This window comes from Triturus cristatus, chromosome 5_2, assembly GCF_964204655.1.
Source record: "Triturus cristatus chromosome 5_2, aTriCri1.1, whole genome shotgun sequence".
Classification (NCBI taxonomy): Eukaryota; Metazoa; Chordata; class Amphibia; order Caudata; family Salamandridae; genus Triturus; species Triturus cristatus.
The window spans coordinates 402,898,397-402,924,299 of record NC_140588.1 but is presented as its reverse complement, the minus strand read 5'-3'; positions in this window follow the sequence as shown (position 1 = coordinate 402,924,299).

Here is a 25,903-nt window from a genome sequence, read left to right as displayed (position 1 = left end):
CAAGTGAACATACAACTACCTGGAGTAACTGTGGCAACCTGAACATGTATGAAACATGGATGTCGCATGAAACAGCATTAACATTGTCTCTCTCTCACACACAGGGCAACGTCATGGATCTCCCCCCAACACTGGGGGGGGAACAATCACAGGCCCAGGCTTGGCAGGAAGATGATCCCACCGGCAGCGACGACTCTCTGCACTCTGTGGATGACCCAAACCAACCTGGACCCTCTGGTGCCCCAGCCCCTGCAGCACCTGCGTCAGGTACATCTGTGCCAACCACCACCCCCATTCTTGCCACATCCCAGGAGACACCCAGGAGCCCTGCCCGCACAGAACAACTGAGCCAGTCTGACCTGGAGGGACAAGGTTCTCCGGCCACCCAGGAGGAGGCAGACAACCCTGCAAATGCCATCCCTCAGGGGTCCGGTAGACCCGATGTGCCCACAATGGCAGGCCAGGCTCGTGTGGGCAGGGGTGGTGGGAGTGGAGGCAGGCGGAAGCGCGAACCTGACCAGCCAGCTGAGGGAACCAGTATGTCAAACATACGCCACATCTTGGAGACATACCGGCGTGACACCAGGGGCATCAGCCAGGTAGTGGGGACCCTCAACGAGATTAAGAACCAGCAGGCCGAGCAACACGCCAGTCAACAACAACACCAAGGACGGATGGAGGCAAGACTGGCTGAGCTCCTGGCGGTGCAAACGGACATAAGCCGTTCACTCCGTCGGATCGCCGACAACATGGGCAACCCTCCCTGTGCCACCAGGCAAAGACCAGCACCAGCCACAGGGAGGGAGTAGGAGGAGGATTCATCCGACGGAGCGTCCCAAGCATCGGCAAGGCCTGCATCTGAGGGTCCCGCAAGGAAGGTGGGTCGTCCATGGAAAAGACCGTGAGAGGCAGCGGACCATCCACATCTCCCAGGTCACCTAGCCTGGCACCTGGCCCTCTGGCGCAACAGCAGCACCTCATCCAATGACATTCTCTGCCACATGGACTTGCTGGTCACAGTCTGACCAATGATGACCAACACTGTGGTCTGGACTCTGATGACTCCAACTGTCAAGGATGCCATTTCCCCCTGTGAGCTTTGGATTCCATGCACACTGTTTAGCACCATTTTTGTCCACTCTAAACAGGCCCCCCACCAAGAATAAATCTTTTTTTCTACAATTACATGTTGCATTCATTTTGCTTGAGTACACAACCTATGTGTGGGGAAATGTCAAACTATGCATGAGTGTTGAACTAACTCCAGCCATCCATACCCTGGAATCTGAGCCTGGGACAGGACACACATGGGTCACAATGTATCATACTATACAGACATGGAGCACAATACTCACCCGTGATGGCCTCAAGATGCTGAGGGGGGGCATGCATTACTGTGCGGACAGACCAATTGTGAAGAGTATCCTGAAGGCGTAGAGGTCATGGCTCATGTGGATGTTGCCGGGGAGGGAGTAGCAGGTATGTCTTGCCAGGTGGGAGAACTATGTCCAGCATGCTGGAGTACGGTGGATGTGAAGAATGGTGGCCAGGGCAAGGTTGGATGCACGGAGTTGGCACAACGGGGTCGCGGATGACAGACGGCCAAGGTTGGTGTGGGGTCTGGGGTTGTGTGGGTGAGGAGTCTGAAGTTCATCCTGCAGCACACATTGATACATTGCAGCTATCTCTGGTGGACGGTGATGTGGCTGGGGCGCAGGATGTTGAAGCTGAGGTCTGCACATGCAGCCTGGATATGGACTGGTTTCCCGGGTGTTAAGATGTACTTGCTCCGTAGAGGGCGGGGCAGCTCCTGGGGCATGGTCTGTCTTTCCCTGGAGTGGATCTATCTGTGGATCATGTGCATCATGCAGAGGGTGTTGCACCCTGAGGTACAGATGCTAGTGATTAGCATGGCAAATTTGAGTGACAATTCCATGATGCACACCATCTTGTGTGCGTGGCCACTGGGCGCATGTGCAGGGCTCTTGCGGGTGGGACACAAGCAGTTGACCCACCTGTAAGGGGACAATTCTCAGATGATTACCTCAGTCCTGTACAAGTTCAGCCTCAGGTGGCTGATGTTCAGCCATCCATCAATGGATCTCATGCCTTCTTGAATGTTGGAACTGCCAATGGCTGCGTCTTTGGTGAGGGTGAGGAGCACCTGGCTGTCAATGGCATACGAGCTGATGAAGAGGTGCTGTGTGCATGTGATGCCGGTGAGGGGGACCTGGACACATTGAGGATTGACACGCTGAGAGATGATACCTGGGCCATGTGCCAGATTATGCCACTATACTAAATGCTGAAGGCTTGAGGCCCACTCCCATGGGCTTGCTGGTGTACGGAGCCGGTGGGGAGTAGGAGGGACATTACCTGGTTGGTGTGACAGGGCCTGGAAGGCGGGGCAGCGCTGTGTAGGCAGTTGGAGTTGCACAATCATCATGCAAAGTTGTTGTGTGTGCGCCTAGGGTATGCCTGAGAGCAGGCGGTAGCTCCTTGGATGGACAATGCTTGGAGGGTGGCTGCAACATCAGACTTCAGTGTGATGTGGGTCATGTAAGGACATGAGGTTCGTGCAATGTGCACGTTGCATGTGCTGACGGTCCAGCCTTTGGCACCGTGTGGGCGCAACAGTGGCACAGACAAGCTGATGCCAGACAAATGAATGAGTGGAGGGAGGAGCATCTTTGAGGTGTGTGTGTTGCCGAATCTGTAAACTCTCTGTGCCCTCGCTGCAGGGGCTGCAGCAGCAGGCGGCATGACCTGGAAACTATGCCACTAGTTGCACACAAAGACAAGGATGTCAGAAAGGACTACTGCAACAGGCGTATGTAAAGGAGGAGTGTCCGGTTTCCCATGGCACACCCAGAGACAATGGATGCACAATCCCCAAAGATGACTGACACCGGATCATTAAACTGAAGGACGAGCTGCGCACAGGATACACACCCTCAGCAGGTGTTGACGGTCTGTTGTGGCAACCAACATGCCCAAATACATACACAACCATGGACATCATGCACAATGGATATTCTAATCCCTGAAGAACTGCATGCATGTTGCTAAACTACATATAGATTCATATGCCCAATCTTTGACAACTATGCCAGAGATGCTGCATGCAAAGTGGCAAGAGACCAGCATTGACAGAGATGAGGCACCTTGGAGGGTGAGGTACACCTTTATTACTCCGGTTCACACCTAGGGAAATGCATCAATATGAACAGACTCACAGGTCATTTTGCAGAACATGTGGGACCTACCCTGGACACCCCCTTCACAACACAGATGCTGTAAATCCATTGAACTGGCACACAAGTGAAGTGTGTGAGCCAAACACCCCCTGCTGCACACGGAGGGGCTTCAATTCCCCACTTATCCTCTAATGGGGATGTCCCACACTATGTCCACCCGTACCATCCCGTATGTTTCAGAGGGAAGTTGTACACACATTGATGCCTTCATCAGAATCCACAGTCCCATCACAGATGACTGCTACGAAGGGAGTCATGCAACACGTCATATACCCCATGGTGAGTCGACATGTATGTATAGTAACACAACATGCACAGGAGCAGTGCCCACACATTACAAACACCTACCAACACCAAAATGCCATGCAGCAATCCTTAACAAAATAGACTTTTCCCCATGTCCGTGCATGGGACGCTGATTCAGCACACGTTGCAATACTCATGAGGAATAGCGGGAGCCCAACGTTGACACGAGCAGACAGCATGTGTTAGAATTGGGAGTCTCTAGTTGGCACAGGTATGCACTTGTGACAAGCAGGGACTCTCAATTCTAAGTCAGAGTAAGGGGATCACCCTTTCAAATAACCCCTGCTCACCCTTTAGGTAGTGTAGCGCAAGCAGTCAAGACTATTCTCAGGGCGTCATAGGTTAAGCATTTGTGAACACATACAGTAATACAATGACACACCACAAATGAACACCAGTCAAGGTTATATCAAAAATAGTTCTCTTTATATAAGGCTTAGCACAATACGATTAAAATGACCACAGTATTATTTTAAAGTTCAATGTTCTTGTAAAAAGGCGTAAAATGCAAAAATAGGCTTCTTTTACTCAATTCTTTTCAGGCTTTGTACGGTTCGTACCTGGGTGTACGACTCGTCCGCATTAAAAACAAAGAAAGTACGAGTCAAACAATCGGTGCGGACTCCGGGGTCCGGGACGTGCACACTGCGGTGCGAACAGAAGAAAAGTACCTTAAGTTCGTGGGGTCCGCGACGGAGAGTGCGGGACAAGTTGATGGGTCCGGGTCGTAGTTTGGCAGCGTATTCAGATGCTGGTCCGGTCGCGGCGTCGGGACGCGGCGTTGGTACGGGACCTTCAGGGATACGTGCGGATGGCCGGGATCAGCTTGCAGAGTCCGTGGCGTTGGCGTTCGAGCTGTACCTTCGGTGCAGATAGGCTGCAACACTTCTCGGCGCCGTACAGCGTACGGGGAGGATCAGCGTACTGCGGCTTCTCGGCTCTGAGTACGGCACGGTGCAGTATGTTAGCAGCGTATGGACCGTACCTGCGGGACGATGGAGCTTGGGTCCGGCGTACAGGGTTCGGCTGCCAGTGTTGTACGTCTCGAATCGGCGGGGAAGGTTAGGTGCAATGCGGCCGGGAGGGATACGGTGCGTACTAACGCTTTTGGATCAGCGTAGACGCACGGTGCCGGGCGGCAAAGACACGGCTTCGCAGCGGATGGGGTACGCGGTGTACTGGGGCCAAATCCAGCGGGAAACAAGCACAAGTCGTCCAAGCAACCCAATTTTGGAAGGCAGATGAGTCCAATGGTCCTGGGACTCAGTTCAGGGGGCAAGCTCTTCTTCCAAGTCCTTGGAGATTGTTGAAAAACAAAGTGCAAAGTCTCTTTCAGTCTTTTCCTCTCCTTTCTCAGCAAGGCACCAACTGCAGGCCAATCCCCAAGTCAGGGAAAGTTACTCCTCCTTCAGCTTCTTCCAGGTCCTTCTAGTAAGGCAGAGTTTCTTCGTGGTTCAATCAGGAACTGATTTCTTAGGAGCAGGGCTCCTACATTTATATCAAGTTTCTTTTGTCTTTTCAGGCTAGGGGGGCCTTTGCATAATCCCAGTCCAGTTCTTTTCAGTGAAGAGCACTTTGTTGTTGGGACTCCGGCTTCTTCTTTCAGCAGGCAGGGCAGAGACATCAGACGCTCCCCAGGGGGTGCAGCCAGCATTGTGGAGGCAGAGCACTGTCCTATTCAGAGTCAAGGTGCACTCCTCCCACCCATCCTGGTGTAATCTTTCTATTCACCACCTGGCAGCCCAAGCCTGTCTCCTGGAACTTCCCAGCCCTGTCACTCAAGCTACACACAAAGAAGATAGCCCTCCCCTCCAGAGGCGGACTGAAATGGTTAGACACGCAAAGGCTAACTTTCTAAAAGTAGCATTTGCAAACCCAGGATATTAAAATAACCTTTACTAAAAGATGTATTTTATTATTCTGAGTTCAGGCATACTAAACATGAATTTCTACCATGCTTCCTGAGCCTGCTAGGATTATAGAGTGTTATAATCTAGCAGCCCATTCTGGCCTATGGAGAGCAGGTAGCCTTGCAATAGTGAAAAACGAAAATGGCTGTAATTCACTATTAGGACATGCCACACACCTCAGGGCATGTCCTACCTTATCCTTACAATGCACCCTGCCCTAGGGCCTACCATAGGGGTGACTAACAAGAAGGTAAGGGAAGGTTTTGGGACTGGCAAGTGGGGACACCTGCCCAGTCAGCATGACAGTACCAGACTGCATGCAGGTTCTGCAATGGCAGACCTTAGACACATTTTACCAGGCTGCTTCTGTGGGTCGCACAACCAGTGCTGCGAGCCCACTAGCAGCATTTGGATATACAAGCCCTTGGCACCCCTGGTGCACTCTACTAGGGACTGATAGTAACCCAAATAAGCCAAACATGGAAGTCAATTCACATAATACATTTTACCATAGGGAGAGCATATGCACCTTAGCACTGGTCAGCAGTGGTAAGGTTCCCAGAGTCATAAAACAGCCAACACCAGGTCAGAAAAAATACAGGAGGAAGGCAAAAAGTTTAGGGATGACCCTGCAAAAAGGGCCAAGTCCAACAGCATGCAAAACTACCTGGGGATGACAGACACACAAGAAGTCAGGGAAGAGATTGTCATCCGCATACATGGTCATTTACTCTACAGGAATAAGTCTGTCACCATGCTATATTACAATTGAGTGTCTAAGCTAAAATGTGCGGAAGGACATCATCACTCAAGTGACACATCTGAACACACATCTAAGTCACTTAGCATACAGTCAGCTGGACACACACATTGCAACACATGCCACACAAGGCTCCAGGTGTGCACACTCAGACCCACGGACTCACCATTATGAGAAGAAGTTGCGTATGAGCTGACTCCGGATGTCGTCCACCTCCTCATCGTCACTTGCCTCGTGACCAAGCCCTTCATCCTCCATGGGTGGATGTTCCTGCTCATCCGGATCCAGGATGAGTGGCACAGCCTTCTCCACTGCCATGTTGTGCAGCATGCAGCACACGAGGAAGATCTTTCAGGCCTTCACCAGTGCATATGGGAGGGACCCGCCTGTCTTGTGAAGGCACCGAAATCTGCTCTTCAGGAGGCCAAACGTCCTCTCAATCACTCGCCTGGTCTGCCCATGTGCGTTGTTGTAACGGTGATCTGCAGCTGTTCTGGGGTTGCGGAGGGGCGTCATCAGCCATGGCATGTTGGGATAGCCAGAGTCCCCTACATGGAAACATCATGTAAAGAAGTGGGTCAGGAGATGCCGTAAGATACAAAAATAGCACGAAACAGAGGACAAACCGAGTATACCCACCAACAAGACATGCTCGTTCGTTGTGCATCCCCAGCATAATTTCTGGCACCCTGCTATGCCTCATGATGTAGGCATCGTGTGCTGACCCTGGAAAACGTGCACAGACATGGGAAATCAGCATGTTAGCAAGACACACCACAAGGGCATTTATAGAGTGGTAATATTTACAGTTGCGATAGGCGACCTCCTGTGCCTGTGGTGGTACCAAAGCCACATGTGTTCCATCAATAGACCCAACGACATGGGGCATCCCTCCCAGGGCATAGAACTCACCCTTGACACCTGTCAACTGCTCACGAGTTGGAAAATGGATGAATTCATCCAGGTGCTCCAACATGGCTTCTAAAAAATCATGCAGGACATGGCTGAACATGGTCTGTGACATGCCACCCACATCAGCTATGGTGAATTGAAACGTACCGGTGGCAAAAAAATGTAGGGCTGCCATCACCTTCATCTTGGGGGTCAGCGCAGTAGGATACCTGTGTCGCGGTTGGAGGTGTTGTTCAAGCTTTGCGGTCAAGTTCTCAATCAACTGTTGCGATAAGCGGTAACGTCTTATGCAGTCACGTTCCCTCATGGCAGCCAAGTCTGGCATTGGTCGGGGAGAGGCGGTGCCCTGCAGATAATTGGAAGGAATAACGAAGAGTGAGTACCTAACAACATCAATGTCAATGAACTGAGCACACGCTCAACTGCTACTACACATCTGCTAAATACAGAGTCAGGTCTGTGCTATACATCCAGGACACGTATGCCAGCCAGGTGATACTCCTACGACAAGCCAGCTACACCCGTTGATAGTCAAGTTCTACATGACATGGCCAAAACTAGCTGTGGGCCAGTGTAAGTGAACAGCCAGAGACATCACAGGAGTGACATACATCCACATATCTGCATTTGAAGGATGTCATTGGAAATGTACAGATCATACACATAGCGATGAAGGGGTACACGTGAAAAACGAAAACACAGACATGGATACGGCGCAGATATGTCCTCATGTCATAAAATCATCTTTGAAGCATCCAGACACACGTAACGTGTGAATCCACATGTGGCATGGTGCGCGTATATGTGTGCCATGCCCATCTACACACAGACACATGTTGGATGCAGCAACAGCAGATGCAGTTGACGGAACAACACCAGCAAGCTCATGGGAACACATGACACACACAGGACATAGTCACATTGGGCATGCTGGTACTTAGATGTCAGGTGTTAGTGTCCCTGTCCCTGGCATCAGGGGACATTTGCGGGTGTTGGTGACTCTGCCATACCAGTAATGCAGTGCTTGACACGTTTGTACTACATGCACACATGTGCAAAGTGGAAAGGGGAAGTGTGCCACATACTGCCCCATCACACATGACATGTGTACACAGGTCATCACACATCTATTGTGCTAAAACATGAGGAGACATGTGCTACATCACTGCCTGACACACCTAGGCCCTGCACATGTAGGACTACAATGACTATGACTTGATGTACAGCCGTGCACGAGTCTGACACCTCCATTCCATTCGTGTGCGCCTCCTATCACCTGTGTAAGCTATGAAACGCACCGTACACACGCTCTGAGGGCGTGTAAACGGTCCATATCATCACATTGGTGTTCCCGCCGGAGTACGGGTGTGTGTACGGACCGTACACATGTACGTGTACTACCAGTGTGTACACGTACGTGGACTACCTGTGTGTACACGTACGTGAACTACCAGTGTGTACACATACGTGGACTACCAGTGTGTACATGTACGTGGACTACCAGTGTGTACATGTGCGTGGACTATCAGTGTGTACACATTGGTGTACACACTGGTCGTACACGTACGTCTACACACTGGTAGTACACGTACATGTTCACACTGGTCGTACACGTACGTGTACGAGCAGTGTGTACACATACGTGTACGAGCAGTGTGTACACGTACGTGTACACACTGCTCATACACGTACGTGTACACACTGGTAGTCCACGTACGTGTACACACTGGTAGTCCACGTATGTTTACACACTGGTAGTCCACATACGTGTACACACTGGTCATAGACGTACGTGTACACACTGGTAGTCCACGTACATGTACACACTGGTCGTACACGTACGTGTACACACTGGTAGTCTACGTACGTGTACACACTGGTAGTCCACATACGTGTACACACTGGTCGTACACGTACGTGTACACACTGGTCGTACACGTATGTGGCTTACCAGTGTGTAGACGTACGTGCACGACCAGTGTGTACACCAACATGTACACACTGGTTGTACACGTACGTGTACGAGCAGTGTGTACACGTACGTGTACACACTGGTAATCCACGTATGTGTACACACTGGTAGTCCACGTATGTGTACACACTGGTAGTCCACGTACACACTGGTAGTCCACGTACGTGTACAAACTGGTAGTCCACGTACATGTACACACTGGTCGTACGCGTACGTGTACACACTGCTCGTACACGTACGTGTACACACTGGTAGTCCACGTACGTGTACACACTGGTCATACACGTACGTGTACACACTGCTCGTACACGTACGTGTACACACTGGTAGTCCATGTACGTGTACACACTGGTCGTACACGTACGTGGCAAACGCAATGTGCAACTGGTACGGTAGGAGTACGTGTGAAATGCACCGTACCTGTGTGTGGATAGCTAAATTACATAGGGACACATGAGGGACAAGTATTAGGGCCTAAATGCATGCTGGTTGTCATGGATACCGATTTTCAAGTTCAAATTTTCAATCATGTGGCCTGGAATAGGCAGTTGGCAACTAAATACAATGTTGCAAAGTGGTTGTTGAATTCACATCATGCTCAAATTTTGAACCATGCAAAGGCCCTCACTGGGGTATGTTTAAAGGGATTGGAGGAAACGTAGGATGCAAATGAGACTGACCAATCACTCTGTACTCCTGTAAATGAAACAGCCCAGCAAGGCAGATATAAGTCAGCCAGAACCCATGAGAGGGCACTTGCCTGCACTACCTTACACTCGACACCACTGCTGCTGCTTGTGATTCCTCTGGCACCATGTCAGGGACTGTGGACAGGTCCCAGGCTTTCACCCATGAGGAGAATGAGGCATTGCTTGATGTAATCCTCCCACAGTACCCCAGCCTGTATGGGAGACCAGGGGAGCAGGTGAGTGCTGACTCCACTAGCTTTGACTGTGCCCCTTTTTTGTGACTGTCACTTCTGGCATAGTGTCCAGGTGTGACAGACATCCAATGTTGTTTAGCGTGGGTCCCAGGGGGAGGAATGGCTTATGTCTCCCATGCAGAGCATGATGTAGTTCCTGTGTGCACTCCTCACTTGCATTGTGCTTACTGTGACATTCACTGCATAGTGCATGGCACTTTCAGCCTGCCCAATCCTTATGCCAATTTCTGTCCTATTGTTCAGAGGTGATTCCTTGCCCCCCCCCCCCCGGTGTGACAGGTGACTGTACCCACAGATGTGTGTGAGTTGAGTGGAGCTGTGGTGAGAGTGTCCAAATGATGTGTACACCCCCTGGACATTGATGTGTGTGAATGTTCCTTGTCATGTGGGTGAGTGTCTATGTGGAGTGTTGCACCCCAGCTGCATGGAGGAGGCAACAGCTCCACCCATCTGTTGTGAGAAGTAAGCCGTGCAGAGTGTCTGACTTGCTGAGCTAGCACCACACCTGTGACACCCCACAGGCAAGTGGCACATGTGCAGAGTGGGGTTTGTATCCGCTGTTGCCAATGGCAGGTGATTGATCTGTGCCTGTGTGTGTCTGTGTACTCTGCTGAGGTTGCGTCAGTGGCCTGGGGCATGTGACTGCTTGGAGGTGCTGTCCATCAGCCTGGTGTTGCATGTGATGCACAGCGTGTGCCATGATCATGGAGTGTGTTGCACCCCTCATGCCACCTGTGTACTTTCAATGCCATGTAGTGCATTGGGGCTTCCACATAGGCTAATGTCCCTATGACAAAGGTGCAATTTGTTGCCAGCATAATATGCCCTGTTCAACATATCAATGATGTTCAAATGTGTGTCTCTGTGACATGGAGCAGGTGTAGTGATGTTGTCTCACTTTGTCATCCTCACAGGTAACTGCCTACGCCAAGGGGCAGATATGGAAGCAGGCCGTCAGGGCCGTGAGATCTGTGGAGGGTCGCAGTCGGCGCCTCGCCCAGGTGAGGAAACGCTGGCAGGACATCCGGTGCTGGACCCGGAGGATCGCCCGGTGGCAGCTGAAAGACTCACCTTCACACTAGCACGGCGGGGGCCGACGACTGACCCAACAGATGAAGCGTGTCCTGGCGGTGGTCTTCCCTGACTTGGATAGGCGGTTACAGGAGTTGCAGCAGGAGGAAGGGGGTAGGTACATGTGTGTTTGTTGTGTGTCACCAGCTTTTGGAAGTGCTCAGTTGCCTGGATACACAGCGAGGGTTAATTTGTGCAGTGCATATCCTGTTCCCCAAAGTCAAACGGTGCTGTTCCTCCTCCCTTTCCCTAAATGACATGTGTTCCCTGGTCTGTGTGTAATCACTATTGCACATGGTCATCTAGGCTGCCAGTTACTCCAAGTGCACATTGCTTTCTGCATCAGGGGGGGTCTGAGACATGTGTTGTTACCTTGCCTGTGCCCTGTCCTGTACAGTCATTTGGGTGTCCATTTTAGTTGGCAATGATGCTGAGTCTCAACATAGGAGTGTGAGTTTTCAAATGAACAGACTTGCAGCATGCATTAACAATGTTGTGGCCTCAGACATGATGTGCATGAGTGGGAGATATGCATAGTGCTGGGACGGTAGCTCAGGTTACAGTCAGATAATTCCAGGACCATGGAGCAGTGTTCCCACTACAGTCCCCTAAGACACCCTTACCTCGGAATCATGTGTGTCATCCAACACTGTGCCCATTCTCTGTGTGTTCAGCCTAGTTTGTCCTCTGTGGCATAGTTCCCTGCCCTCATTTGTATTTATCTGAAGTGTGCTACATGTGCCCATTGTACAGGCTGACCCCATTTTGCTTGTGCATCCTCACACTGGGCAGTGCCTGTGTGTCCATGTACAACTATCTGTTGATGGTTGTTGGTCACAAATATGTGTTGGCATCCTCACGAGGTGATGTGGAGTACATTTAGGAATTCTTGATGCACATTAGAGTAAACCCAGATTAAGAGGTGTCACTTCAGGATCTGTCTCAATCACATTGTCTCAGGTATGGGGGGTTTGTGCGGGCAAGGCCTACATGTCCAAACCTTATGTCTCCTTGCCGGGTCTGACCTGTGTGTGATAATTGTCTGGACAGACACTCAACATGCAGTGATCCAGTCATGTTGTGCTGGGTTTAATGTTTGTGCTTTGCAGCATGTGTTGTCAAAAATGGAAATACATGGCTCATGCTCATCCATTTTTGCCACCAGTGTGTGGGCGAGATGCTACATAGTTTGGTCTGTGTGTGCTGACATCTGTGTGGACATTCTTTCTTGCCATGAGGGTGTCTTCTCAGTGCAGGTGCTCCTTATCCCGACACATTGCAAGCCCATTAGCTAATGCATTGTCCTGTGTTTGGAAATGTGTGCCACTCCACATGACAGGCAGTGGGTCCGATGTGTTGCCAACTGTGTCATCATGGTACGGATGTCCATGTGACAGGTGGCATGATTCAAGTTTTTAGTCAATAAGTATTGTACCTTGGCACTCACTACATTTGTCAACATGTCTCCATTTTTCATATGCTTCTTTTTGCTAGATGGTTGTGAAGGACAATAATGTGCCTGCATGACAGATGTCTCCCAGGGAAGTGCAAAATAAAGTACTTTTACACTTTCCGTGGACACGCAGGCACATTTCACTGGAAGGCACAGTTTGATTACCACTTGTTTTCTGAATATACATATCCATGTTTACACAGTGTGTTTGCATGTGTGTAAGTCCTTGGTTGTTGCTGATACAAACTTATGAGTGTCAAGTCATCCAGACCACCGTGGTGCCATGTATATGTACTTACTGATACCCCATTTCTTATTTAGAGTGGCTTTTTAGAATTTGGCTGCCAGCTCATACAATTACTGTGTAAATGTATTTTTGTGTGCACATCATTGTGGGACTTCTGTCATACAGGCAGATGTGTCTTCTGTTCACGAAGTGGCAGATTCACACATTCTAAACATGTACATTGTGTAAAGTGTTGTGAGTCCCAAGGGATTGCAATGTTTTTGGCTATGGTTTCCTAAGTACTCACAGGTCTCAGAGTGTGGGGACACCTTCAGTATTGAGGTGTGTTATTTGGCCTGGGGTGCACCAATACTGTTTCGTTCACAGTGAACAAGAGGTGGCATGGATTCATATTCTTGCTGTGCTCAACTGTCCCCAGACACTAGCTTCTCAGTATAATTCGATATCAAGTTGTTTGCTGTTGTGTCATGATCTCCATTGATTCCAAGTGTCATGGTGTGTCAACCAACTGGGGAGTGGAGGGTTACATATGTTACTCATGATGCATTTCCTGATATGCACTGTGACATTTTTATTGGGACTCATGTGTCTGTTGAATGCAGGTGACTGATTTTTTTCTGTCTCTTCACCTTGCCCACAGCATCATCGGAGGACACCGAGGGAGACACCTGCACGGACGTGAAGGAGGGATCCAGCACCGCTGCCACCACTGCTGTGGAGTCTGCGGGAGCAATGGCACGGAGGGCAAGGGAAGTCAGGCGGAGGACCTGTCTAGTGACAACACTGACTATGACGCAGACGGATCCGATGCTGAACTCCTCCAGGGGGCGGAGGCTGCTACGACACTTGGCAGCAGCACTACATCTGTCACCACCCCCTCCATTCCCATCATCGCCCTCCCAGTTGCTCCGGTCCCTTCTGTCCGTGCTGGGCAACACCGTGTCTCCTTCGTGCCAGGCACCGCGCCCCCTGCTGCCCTCACTGCAGAGTCTGTGGACATTCTGCGGCAGTTGCAGGTTGGCCAGACATCGCTGCTGAATCTCCTCCATGGCCACACCCGAATGATGACACAGATGGTGTCGTACATGGAGGGCATGTCATCAGCGATGTCTGACCAACGGATGTTGCTGAGGTCCATGGACTCTTCACTGACGGCAGCAGTGAGTCTCCTGCAGCGCTTCGTCCCCCCTACCCCTGCACCATCCACACTTCCCACTCCCATACCTGTCCCAAGCACACACAGACATTCACAAGCACGCACCCCACCAGACACAGGCAGCACACCACCACGTAAGGGCAAGCGCACTCAGGGGGATGAGGGCACACCCACTGGGTCTGGGTCACACAGGCATACATGCAGCCACAGTCCGAGGCCGCATGGCGCACTAACCAGTCCCTCCAAAGGCACTCCCTCGGCTCCCCTACCACACATCCAGAAAAAGAGGCCTACATGGCTGTGCTTGGCCTCAGCCCCTCTGGCTCTCCAGCCCGCAAACGGGAACGGCACTCCACGGGTAGGGGAGTTGAGTCCTCCCCTGTCCCGCTCTCCCCCAGTAGCGCTGCACCCCATCACTCCGACCCTCCCCCTCCTTTGAGGCTGTCTTTTCTTCAGGTGAAGGGGAGACGCTGGACGACCTGGCAGCAGTGTGCAGCGCCAAGCTGACCTCCACCTTTGGCGCTGCCCCACCCCCTGTGGTGGAGGCGTCCGGCCCTGCACCCACCACACCTACCCTTACACCTCCTGTCCCTGCGGTGCCTGGTCCTTCCCCACATGATGCCCCCCCAGTCGAGGAACCTGAGGGTTCTAATGTGCAGGCAAGCTAGGGGAGACGCGTGGCCATGTGTCCCCCCCAAGGACTTCAGATATGGACTGGCCATGTGCCTTTGTAAATAGTGTCGTTAACTACATTTTCATTTAATGCTGAATAAAGCATTTTCTTTTCAGTTTGAACACATTTGCATTTCAGGTATTGATGTGGGTGCTGATGGTCCCGGAGTTGGGGTGGTGGTAATGTGTTATGTTTCAGGAAAAAGTTGTAGTCTGATGCTAATGGGGTGGACCATGGTATCAGCGTGCCATCACAATGTCTCTGCAAAGTATATTTGGTCGTGTGTGCTATTTGTGTTTGGAGACATTGTCCCAAGGACTGTTCCTTCCTCTGTGGCACCTGACATCTACCCTGCAGGGAGTTGCACTTTTGTTGTGCTGACCTGTGTCTACATTTCCTTTGTTGGTGACAGATCCCTTCAACTATGGCCATGCCTGCTCAGCAATGTCTCCGGCTGTATCGTCTGTGCCATCCTTGCTAGTCACTGTACTTGTGTATTGAGTATGTTGTCATGCCTTAATGGCGACATTCAGCATTTTCCGCACTATGCATGTGTGTTATCCCAGCCTAGCACACATTTGGAACTTGTTCTGCAGGGTATTTGAGCACCTGACTGACAATTGTGGGCATTGTATCTGTGGGAAGTCCACCCTATTCCTTCCATGAGAGGCAACATCTTAGTGGCTGTCCCAGCACCTGTGCATTCCTATCAGTCCTGGGATGTGTGTGACAGTGTGTGTTCCCTGTGGCTCTCTTAGTGTAGTGGCCATTGACATGAGTATACAGTCTTGTGGCATGATCTCTGTGTGTGTATTGTACTGCATCCGCCAGGGGTGGGTATGCATGTGTCATTTGTCCTCACACCCACATGTGTTGTGTCATGCAGTGGGGGAAGGACATCCATCCTCTTGGTAGTGGGACACTGCTGTCAGTGATGTGTTGTTATGGCACTATCAACATAGTCGAACAATAGGGATGCGTACAGACACCCATGGAGTTGTGCTCATCTGATCATGATGTACACACCCCCATGACTCTGTCCACTGCTGGGAGTGTTAGGCACCCACCCCTCACATGTCTCTGTCTACTGCTGGTAGTGTTAGGCACCCACCCCTCATATGTCTGTCCACTGCTGCGAGTGATAGGCACCCACCCCTCACATGTCTCTGTCCACTGCTGGGAGTGATAGGCACCCACCCCCATGTCTCTGTCCACTGCTGGTATTCCTCTGCACCCACCCCTCACATGTCTCTGTCCACTGCTGGTATTCCTCTGCACCCACCCCTCACATGTCTCTGTCCACTGCTGGGAGTCCTCTGCACCCACCCCTCACATGTCTCTGTCCACTGCTGGTATTCCTCTGCACCCACCCCTCACATGTCTCTGTCCACTGCTGGGAGTCCTCTGCACCCACCCCTCACATGTCTCTGTCCACTGCTGGGAGTCCTCTGCACCCACCCCTCACATGTCTCTGTCCACTGCTGGGAGTGATAGGCACCCACCCCTCACATGTCTCTGTCCACTGCTGGTATTCCTCTGCACCCACCCCTCACATGTCTCTGTCCACTGCTGGTATTCCTCTGCACCCACCCCCATGTCTCTGTCCACTGCTGGGAGTCCTCTGCACCCACCCCCATGTCTCTATCCACTGCTGGGAGTCCTCTGCACCCACCCCTCACATGTCTCTGTCCACTGCTGGGAGTCCTCTGCACCCACCCCTCATATGTCTGTCCACTGCTGGTATTCCTCTGCACCCACCCCTCACATGTCTCTGTCCACTGCTGGGAGTGATAGGCACCCACCCCTCACATGTCTATGTCCACTGCTGGGACTCCTTGGCAGACACCCACCCACCCACCTGCACCCTTGGTGCTGTACACTGCTGTCCTGGCCATGTACGCACCCCAATATACTGTTTTATGCTGCACCAGGCCCTAAGCCAACATTTGTGGCGTGTGTATGCCTTGTATCACTAATGTACTGGTGCCCTAGAGGTACGGGTGATGCGGTCCATACCCCCGCTCTGAGGGCGTGGGTACGGCCCGTACCACTATTGTAGTGGTGATGTAGGGTACGGCCCGTACAACGCGTACCCCTACATCACCACTACAATGGTGGTACGGGCCGTACCCACGCTCTGAGGGCGTGGTTACGGGCCGTGCCACCATTGTAGTGGTGATGTAGGTGTACGCGCCATACCCACGCCCTCAGAGCGTGGGTACGGCCTGTACCACGCGTACCCCTACATCACTACTACAATGGTGGTACGGGCCGTACCCACGCTCTGAGGGCGTGGGTATGGCGCGTACTCCTACCTCACCACTCCAATGGTGGTACGGGCCGTACCCACGCTCTGAGGGCGTGGGTACGGCCCGTACCACCATTGTAGTGGTGATGTAGGAGTACGTGCCGTACCACCATTGTAGTGGTGATGTAGGGGTACGCGCCGAACCCACGCCCTCAGGGCGTGGGTACGGCCCAAACCACCATTGTAGTGGTGATGTAGGAGTACGCGCCGTACCCACGCCCTCAGAGCGTGGGTACGGCCAGTACCACGCGTACCCCTACATCACCGCTCCAATGGTGGTACGGGCCGTACCCACGCCCTCAGGGCGTATGTACGGCGCATACCCCTACATCACCACTACAATGGTGGTACGGCGCGTACCCCTACATCACTACTACAATGGTGGTACGGGCCGTACCCACGCCCTCAGAGCGTGGGTACGGCCCGTACCACCATTGGAGTGGTGAGGTAGGAGTACGCGCCGTACCCACGCCCTCAGAGCGTAGGTACAGCCCGTACCACCATTGTAGTGGTGATGTAGGGGTACGCGTGGTACGGGCCGTACCCATGCTCTGAGGGCGTGGGTACGGCGCGTACACCTACATCACCACTACAATGGTGGTACGGGCCGTACCCACGCTCTGAGGGCGTGGTTACGGCCCATACCACCATTGTAGTGGTGACGGGTAAGCGTACGCGGGGATTGGTGGACACGCCCCCCGAAGTGACCAGACCCTGGAGGTAATGTATGGACAGTATATGGTATTTTACAAATTAGGTGGAGGCTATGTTTCCTGCCCCTCGCACCTCCTTTGCCCCTGGGTGTTGTGCTGACCTTCTGCGGCGTGCGTGGCAGTTTCGGTGCACCAGGTCGTAGGCTAGGAGGGCCGGGATGACACGTAGGATGGGGTCCATGGCTGTCCGTCGCGTCCTGCAGCTCCTTCTTTGCATCGTCCTCAATTTCCCGGGAGTTTAGGGCTGCGGTAAAAAATGATCCGTGCGGAGTGACGTAGGCACGAATCGTACTTGCTGGTCCGTAGAACGCTGCCTGAGTTTTTTACGATTCGTACGGAAATGGTATTTCTGGACGAATCGTACTTGCTGGTTTGTAAGGTGCATTTCCCGGTTACGAGTCGTACGGAGAATACGCTCCGTACGACCATTCGTACCCGGGTTTTACAAGATCGGAATCGGCACCTTTGTGTAGTATTATAATTGTTGCTGATTGGGCCACCCGATGTCAGTCTATTTATCGGCCCATGGATGAGGCGAACCTATTAAAGATTTTATTGAATGAAAGAGTAGGATCATCGAGAATGTCTGTCACCTTAATGGAAGTGGAGAAGGCTATTAGTCAAAGCCCAAGTGGGAAAGCCCCAGGTCCAGGCGGTGTTCCAGTGTATCTTATTAAATGTAATTGTCGACCTGCGGGATACTTTGCTTACAAATGTTTTCAAATAACTCACTGTGTATTAATATCCGTAGTTCTTGTGCAATCTCAATTATCTTTCCCATCTTTAAAAAAGGGTATGCACTGCTCCTACATGCTATCAGCCTATATCTGTAATTGATACCTCAGTTAAGAGTATGTTGTTCCCGCCTAAAATAATGGGAGACTCAGCATAAGATTTTGAGCCCTTGTTAATACTGTTTCCACCCAGTGGAACAGTGCCTGCACTTACACCTTATCATTAACAAGTACACCATTGCAAAGCGCTGCCCACTATATTGTTATGGACCTTACAACAGCTTCTGATTGTGTTAACCACACATAGCTATGGCTGCTGCTATTAGAAGTGGGATTGTCATGGCTCTAGTGAATTTCCTTTATAATTCATGAAAACTTAGCTGCAAAAGTTTACTTTTCCCCATGGGTAAAATATCAGAACCTTTGTCGCTAGTCAGAATCGTAAATCTGGAAAAGGGTCTGAATGCTACGCCTCCCCAGGGGAGGCGTAGGTAGGTGCAATGAGGAGAAATGTTTTCATTTCTCCTCGTTTTTTCCTCTGTAAATGTGTGCTGCATTCTACAGCATGCATTGAAAGAGGAAAAGGCCTGTAGTGATTGTTTTTGAGCAGGAAGGTGCCCCTTCCTGCACAAAAACAATCTACCCATGACACAGGCATCCTTGCACCAAGGTGCAAGTTTGCCTGTGCCGCGCATGGCAACTGTTTGTGCACCAGCGCAGGGGAGAGCAGAGGAATGTGACATATTATTGTAAATATGTCGCATTCCTGTGCTATGGAAGTGCGGCAGCGTGGCGCAGACAATGGGCTTGCGTTGCCGGGTTGCGGCACTTCCTTGTAAATCTGCCCTTGTTTTTTATTCTCCTGTCATTGGAGTGGTGCTTGCAGCATGGAAGGCCTCCCGTGTATCAGCGCTCCCTTAAAAAACACGTAACCTGGAATCAAAAGATCTGGCAACTTCCTTTCTTTCTTTCTACTTGCTGCCCTAGCTGGCCGTAAATATTGATCAGGGCAACATGGCATGATCCAGTGCTTCTCAGAGAAGAATGGCTAGCTCTGTCCACTAGAAGAAGGGGCTAGGCCAATGAAAAGCACTGAATAGGTTGCCACTGAGTGTCATTGGATTCAAATATTTTTTTCTAAACAGTCTTTGTGTTTTTGGGCAATTCAAACCATTATAGTGGTCATAGATTTGTGTTTATTTTATGTGGGCGTTTTCTCGCAAGCCTCGTACTCTATAAGAACTTTTCCAGATAAAGGTAAGACGGGGAATCAATATTTATTTGCGAGTTCTTTGTTGCTGGCCGTCAAGCATTGTCATCAGACCGTCCCTGTGATCTGTCACTGCGTTTGAGTAACAGCACAACGATAATGTGTTTTATATGACATTTACTCTAGAGGTTGTCTTTTCTAAGCTCTGTAACAGGTGTGAAATGCTATTTCCTGCCCTATCCCTGTATTTTCCACTTTGATTCTTCCAATTTCCTTTAGAATACCATGACATTTAGAGCAAACAGCAGGGGCAGCTCGCAAAGTGATGGCACGCAAGGGACCCTGCTTTAGGGGTTTGGCAGAGGAGAAACTTTCATTTCCAAGTCACTGGGTAAAGTCGTGAACTGTTGGTGCAAAAATGATATACCAATGTGCCACATTGCAAGCTTCCCTCACACATAGACGTTACTAATGATGCAGCAGTATGATTTTTCCATATATACATTGATGCACAAACAGTACAGCATAGCAAAGGCAGTGTAAAATATTGGGTTTCTGGTTGACTAGGGTGTACACATAAGCCAAGCAAGACCCACCCCTCCAATCAGGGTAAGGGAGTTACACACACAAGATAACCCCTGCTCACCCCCTTGGTAGGTTGGCAGATCAGTCAGGCTTATCCCAGAGGCAATCTGTAAAGTGTTTGCGCAAACCACACACACCAGTGACACAGTAGGTATACCACAAAAGGAGACTCCACCCAAGGTTATATAAAAATATCCTTTGTATTATTCATAAAAACATATTAGTTCACAATCACATACATCACTGGGCCACTAGGCGCATTTCATAAAAATGCATATAAACCACATAGACCACATTTCCGTAAATCAATATTCACTTTGCCACTAGACAATTGTCATCAGCAAACAGCCTGATAAGTAAATATCCTTGTATAGGTCATGGATCATTTTGCCATATGGCAGTTGTCCTACACACATGTGCTCTTAAAACCATTAGGCATAACATCACAGTTAGTGCAAGAAAGTACTCATAAGTTAGACAGATCATGAACATACCATCATGAAAACATGATGCATAACCCCTTACACTAGCACTGTTCAGGTTATGCAGCTCCTGCAATACTACACGTATGAACAAACAGGTAAATGTTGAGCCCCCCTTCCGGGGACACTTGGCTATGACCCACAGCCGCAGGAACACCTGCGAGCCTACTAGGGATAATCCGGTAGTTTTGGGCGGTCAAGTCACCCAGACCCAGCTCTGATCGGGGACCCGTCCCGGGCTCTCCCCACCACCATTACCAAAAGGAATGCGCCTGGATGAAGCACACTCCAAAGGCAGCTGCCTGCACTCGTAGCTGCCCCTGTAAGGGGGGGGGAGAGACCTCACTTGGGGGCATATTATCAAGACAGGCGATAAAATTATTGCCACTTTAGCGGCAGAAAACTGCTGCTAAAACTGCGATAATGGGCTTAATAATTTGCTCTATGGAATTTCAATTGAAGCTCAGGTTAGATGTCCTTCACATCTAACATGGGCTTCAATTGGAATTCCATAGAGCATATTATCAAGCCCATTATCGCCGTTTTAGCGGCAGTTTTCTGCCGCTAAAGCGGCAATAATTTTATCGCCTGTCTTGATAATATGCCCCTTGGTTCCCGCACAGTTAACTTTAGCAAGTGCATGTGCTGCGACTGCAAGGAGGGGCAGCTGCTGCCAGAAGAACACTGCCTCAGCTAGTGAGGAGACCTCGCCGGGTCCCCTCCTTGTAGCAGCTCAACTTAACCACTGCCCACACAACCCTAGTGCAAGCTTCCCTGTCACAGGAATTGCAGGTCAAATGTCCATTGTGCGTGCACAACGCTCCCTCTCCTCCCAAAAAACAGCAGCAGGGAGGGATACTCTCACGGATTTAGCACAAGCAGCTTAAAACTTAAGTGAAAGAAATTACAAACCCATATCCACACAGGAGAGAAGTAGCGGGCCATGCTTTTCTCTCTGAGCAACAGTCCAGAACTTGCAGCAGCAGTACAGTTTTCCTTCATATGAACTTATGCATGCACACGCAACACAACATTTGTGGGAAACAAAACCATCTGTGCAGGCAGCGAAAAATCTCGGTGCAGATTTACAAGGACTGGCGCATCTCTGCATATTAGCAGGGATGCACCAGTAAAGAAGCGACAAGTAAAACTACCTTTGCGCCACCACGGATGCATCGCATTTTCAATTTGGCGCACCGTGGCGCAAGGATAGTCAGATGCGTGTCGCATCTTTTGTCGTAAGGGCGGTGCATTGGTGGAGTCATGTCGCAAGCACTACGCAACGCCAGCAATGCTCATGGGCGGCCTATACCTAACATGCTGCGTCACCCCTTATGCATGCTACAAGCAGGCATAAGGTTTTGACGTAGCGGGGACGTAAAAGTGACTCTGTGAAATTTGAAAATTTCACGGAGTCACTTTTACGGGGTTTCCTTGCGACGGAACGCCCACCCTGCATACATTATACCTGACGCAGGTATAATGTAGTGCAGGGCTTTACAACGTGACGAATCTCACTAGGGGCTCAATACTTTTAATGTGAGAGCACCAGGACTTTTCGGTGGCCCACAGGTCCTCTGGTGCAGTGAGCACCTACACTTCTATAATTCCACTTAACCACTGTGTAAAAGCATGCAAAGGAGTACTCCTTTACTACTATTTCCCATACTCATAATTGATTTTGTGATTCAGCCCCATAATTATTCTCACAGTTCCCCATCAACTCCACTTATACATTTACGTAATCCACAAACAGATACTAGAACGTAGGATGAATGGTGAAGGCAGAGCCGGCCTTTAGCATGGGTGACCTGGGCTCTGGCCCAGGGCGCCAATATTCTGAGGAGCCCATGGAGCTGTGAGCATTAAGGTCATGCAGCCTCCTTCTCATCTTGCTCCAGCCATGTCCCTGCCGGTTCATTTCTGTCTGATTTGCCATTTTAAAGTGGTTTCAGTCAGTGGCGGCTCCTCCCCTAAGGCAGAGGAGCAGCGCCCCACTGAACAAAAGGAAAAATAAAATTACAATAAATATTGTCATTATCATTTTAGTTTTCCTATTTCATCAGTGGCTCTCAGGTAGGGCTAGGGTTGGGCAGAGCAGGAGGAGATGGGGTTTACACTCCCTAAGTATGCAGGACTGCTTGGCCGGAAAACAGTCCTGAGCAATTTGCATCTAACCCACCAGGCTGCATTACACAGCCTGGTGAGGAACATGCAAAGCCTCCCTTTCCTCGTCTAAGGGGCATATCAGCGACAACCGGCGATAATTATCGCTAAGCGCAATTAGCGCTAGGATAATTATCGCCGGCTAACGTGGACTTTTATCGCTGAGATAGCGTGCTATTAGTAACGCTTATCTCAAAAGCGATAAAAATCCTCACGCTAACAGCCTAACATGAGATTATTGTGGAGAAGTGTGGCTCACTGGTTAGAGGAGGCAGACCTGGAAGAGAGAGGTCAGCCCGGGACCAGGGTTCAATTCCCGGCTCGGCTTGGTCTTGAGTCCATAAAATGTCCATGGACTCGATAATTCTCGCTCCAGTGCATACTCGATTCATGGGTTCACACTCTGTGACTCTGGGCAATAGCTTGCTTAATCTCCACATGGGCCCCTCGCGGCGGGATGCCTGGCTTTCACCTTGCGGATGCCCTGCCGGGTTATCTCACAGGGGAATACCAGGACGGGTTCCCTAAGCAAGCGCTTAGAGACTGCTTGGTGATTTGCGCTATATAAATTCCTGCACATTTACATTTACATCGCTGGAAATCCAGCGATAATCTCACGAAATGTGGCGTTAGCTTGATGTTAGGGCCACACAAACTTAGCCATGATATCCACCTTCCATAGGATATCATGGCTAAGTCAGTCCTGAAGCAGGCGTAAGGAAAGTAGCGATAACAGGGGTTATCGCTACTTTTCTTGCCGCTATGCTTCATAGCGTGGGGCTTGATGACAGGTGTTCAGGTCAGGGGCTAGTCCCTGAACACAAAAGGGACCCCCTGCTGCCTCATTCAACTCACTACCATCAGCAGGGGTGACACATTTCTCTCTGCCCATGCTCATGGCGCTATCTTAGCAAAGGCCGACTCTGGTTGAAGGAAAGGAAAACAGCAGAGAATGCTTGGCCGAGTGTTGGTTGGTGAGTTAGAGAAACTGAAGTCCTTTCCTACAGGTCAGGATTTAGAGGCTGATGAGAATGCAATGATTTTCTGGGAAAGATCCTGGATTTACCTGCTTACCTTCATTTCTAGAACTGGGCACACATTGGAGATGAAGGTGAATTGTGAACAATTAATTGTTATCCGAGAATGTCCCCAAAATTGAGAATGTGTGCAATCTTCGATAAATCCCATGTTTAAAGTGTCTCAGAATCAACCACCCCAAGACCACGTTTATATTAATTGCTCTGATAATATTCTCCACTTCCTTTTGTAAGGAGTTTCTCACTGAGCTAACAGTTTTGGCAAAGAGCATCCTCTCAAATATATCCTGGCTTGCTACCCTCCCATATACAGTATATGAAGGCTCTGCTAAAATATTTTTTTAAGCGTCCCATTATTTTGTGGCTATCATCTTGGCTGATTAGACTCTTAAAGTTTTTCCGTCATATTTAACATTTCATAAATAATCTTTTTTATTTATCAACTCCATGTGCTCCACTTTGTCCGTCAACTTGTATGCTCATTTTCCATGTAGCACCACCAATTTTCAGAGTCTACCTTTTGCGAGAAGTCTTTCAACTTTTTCATTTTCTTCCATAATTCCCTCCATGGCATGTCCGATTTTTGCCTATGGGCATTGCCCCACTTATCCATACCATGTATTAAAGACATCCCGTCTTAATTTACTCCATTATTTGGATTGTGCTGAAAATGTTCCCTATCTATAGGGTCACTCCAGGTTTTTGACTTCTTTTGCTGAACCTGTTATTGTTGCCCTTAGAACACTTGCACTTGCACTTTACCCCTGTTAACTAGTTGTAAAGAGTGTGTGTTCCTACCTTTAAACGCAGTTAAATTGGCATATACATAATTGGCACATTTAAATTGATTCCCAGCTGACTAGTTCCAGCTGGGCCTGACCTGGACCCCTCTGTTGGCCCCTGTGGGAGTGACCCCTGACCCCCAAGTGCCGTCCTCAATGTCCTGGACCCTTGTTTGCAGTCAGAGGGCACTTCTCCCTCCTCAACCAAAAGCTTTACCTGATCCGAGGCAGAACCTCACACCGCATCTTTGTCAGGTCCTGACCGACGGTTTCAGAGTGATGCAAAACCTTGTAGCGTGCAGCTCCTGATCACAAACTTCAATGGATCTGACGCAGAGTCTCACAGGGCAGCACCGTGCAGTCCCTGCACCAAAGCCAGGAGGCAACACTGTCAGTGGGACAAGCTTGGTCCAGCCCCCGACCGGCACTCCATTGCCGTCAGCCTGAACTTGTGACTGTCTCAGTCCAGCGCAACCAGATACCTGCAGTTAGTGCTTCGCATCATGGTGCAATTTCTACCTAAAACTTAAAAACTCATATTTCCAGTACTACCTATTGGATTTTTGTTGTTTTTGTTGTCATTTTATTTATTAAAATAGTCTCTATTTTTCTAAATCAGTTTGGAATTTTTTAATGTATTGTGTTTTCACATTATTACTGTTTTTAACATGTTTTTTATTGGTGTTTCATAAAGGGATACATATATAGGTTAAAATATTTATTTAATTTGTGACTATGAAAACAATAGTGCCATGTATACAGAAACAATTGCAAGTGTTGTAACTTATGGGCTCCCCTTAATGTGTATATCTAAGGTATCTTATGGGTACATGAAGCCTATTATCTTGCTTATTCTACTACAGTTTTTCAAAATTCGTAGTCATATCAACTATCTATTTATGTCTTAGAATATAGTGCCAAGGGAGTGTGTAAAAAAATATATGATGATGACAAATAACATGTTTTGGCAAACTCGTAACCAAACATTAACTTTCCCAATGCCTTAAACAGGTAAGGGGTCCACTTCCTTTTGTAAGGAGTTTCCCACTGAGTGAACCGTTTTGGCAAAGTGCATCCACTCAATATGTCCTGGCTTGGTACCCTCCCATATACACTATATGAAGGCTCTGCTAAAAGTGTCCTCAAACTATGATTTATGAGAGTGGTACGGCCCTCTCCAGCCGGCACATGAGAACACACAGGGAATGTCTAAGTGGTCGGGAGTG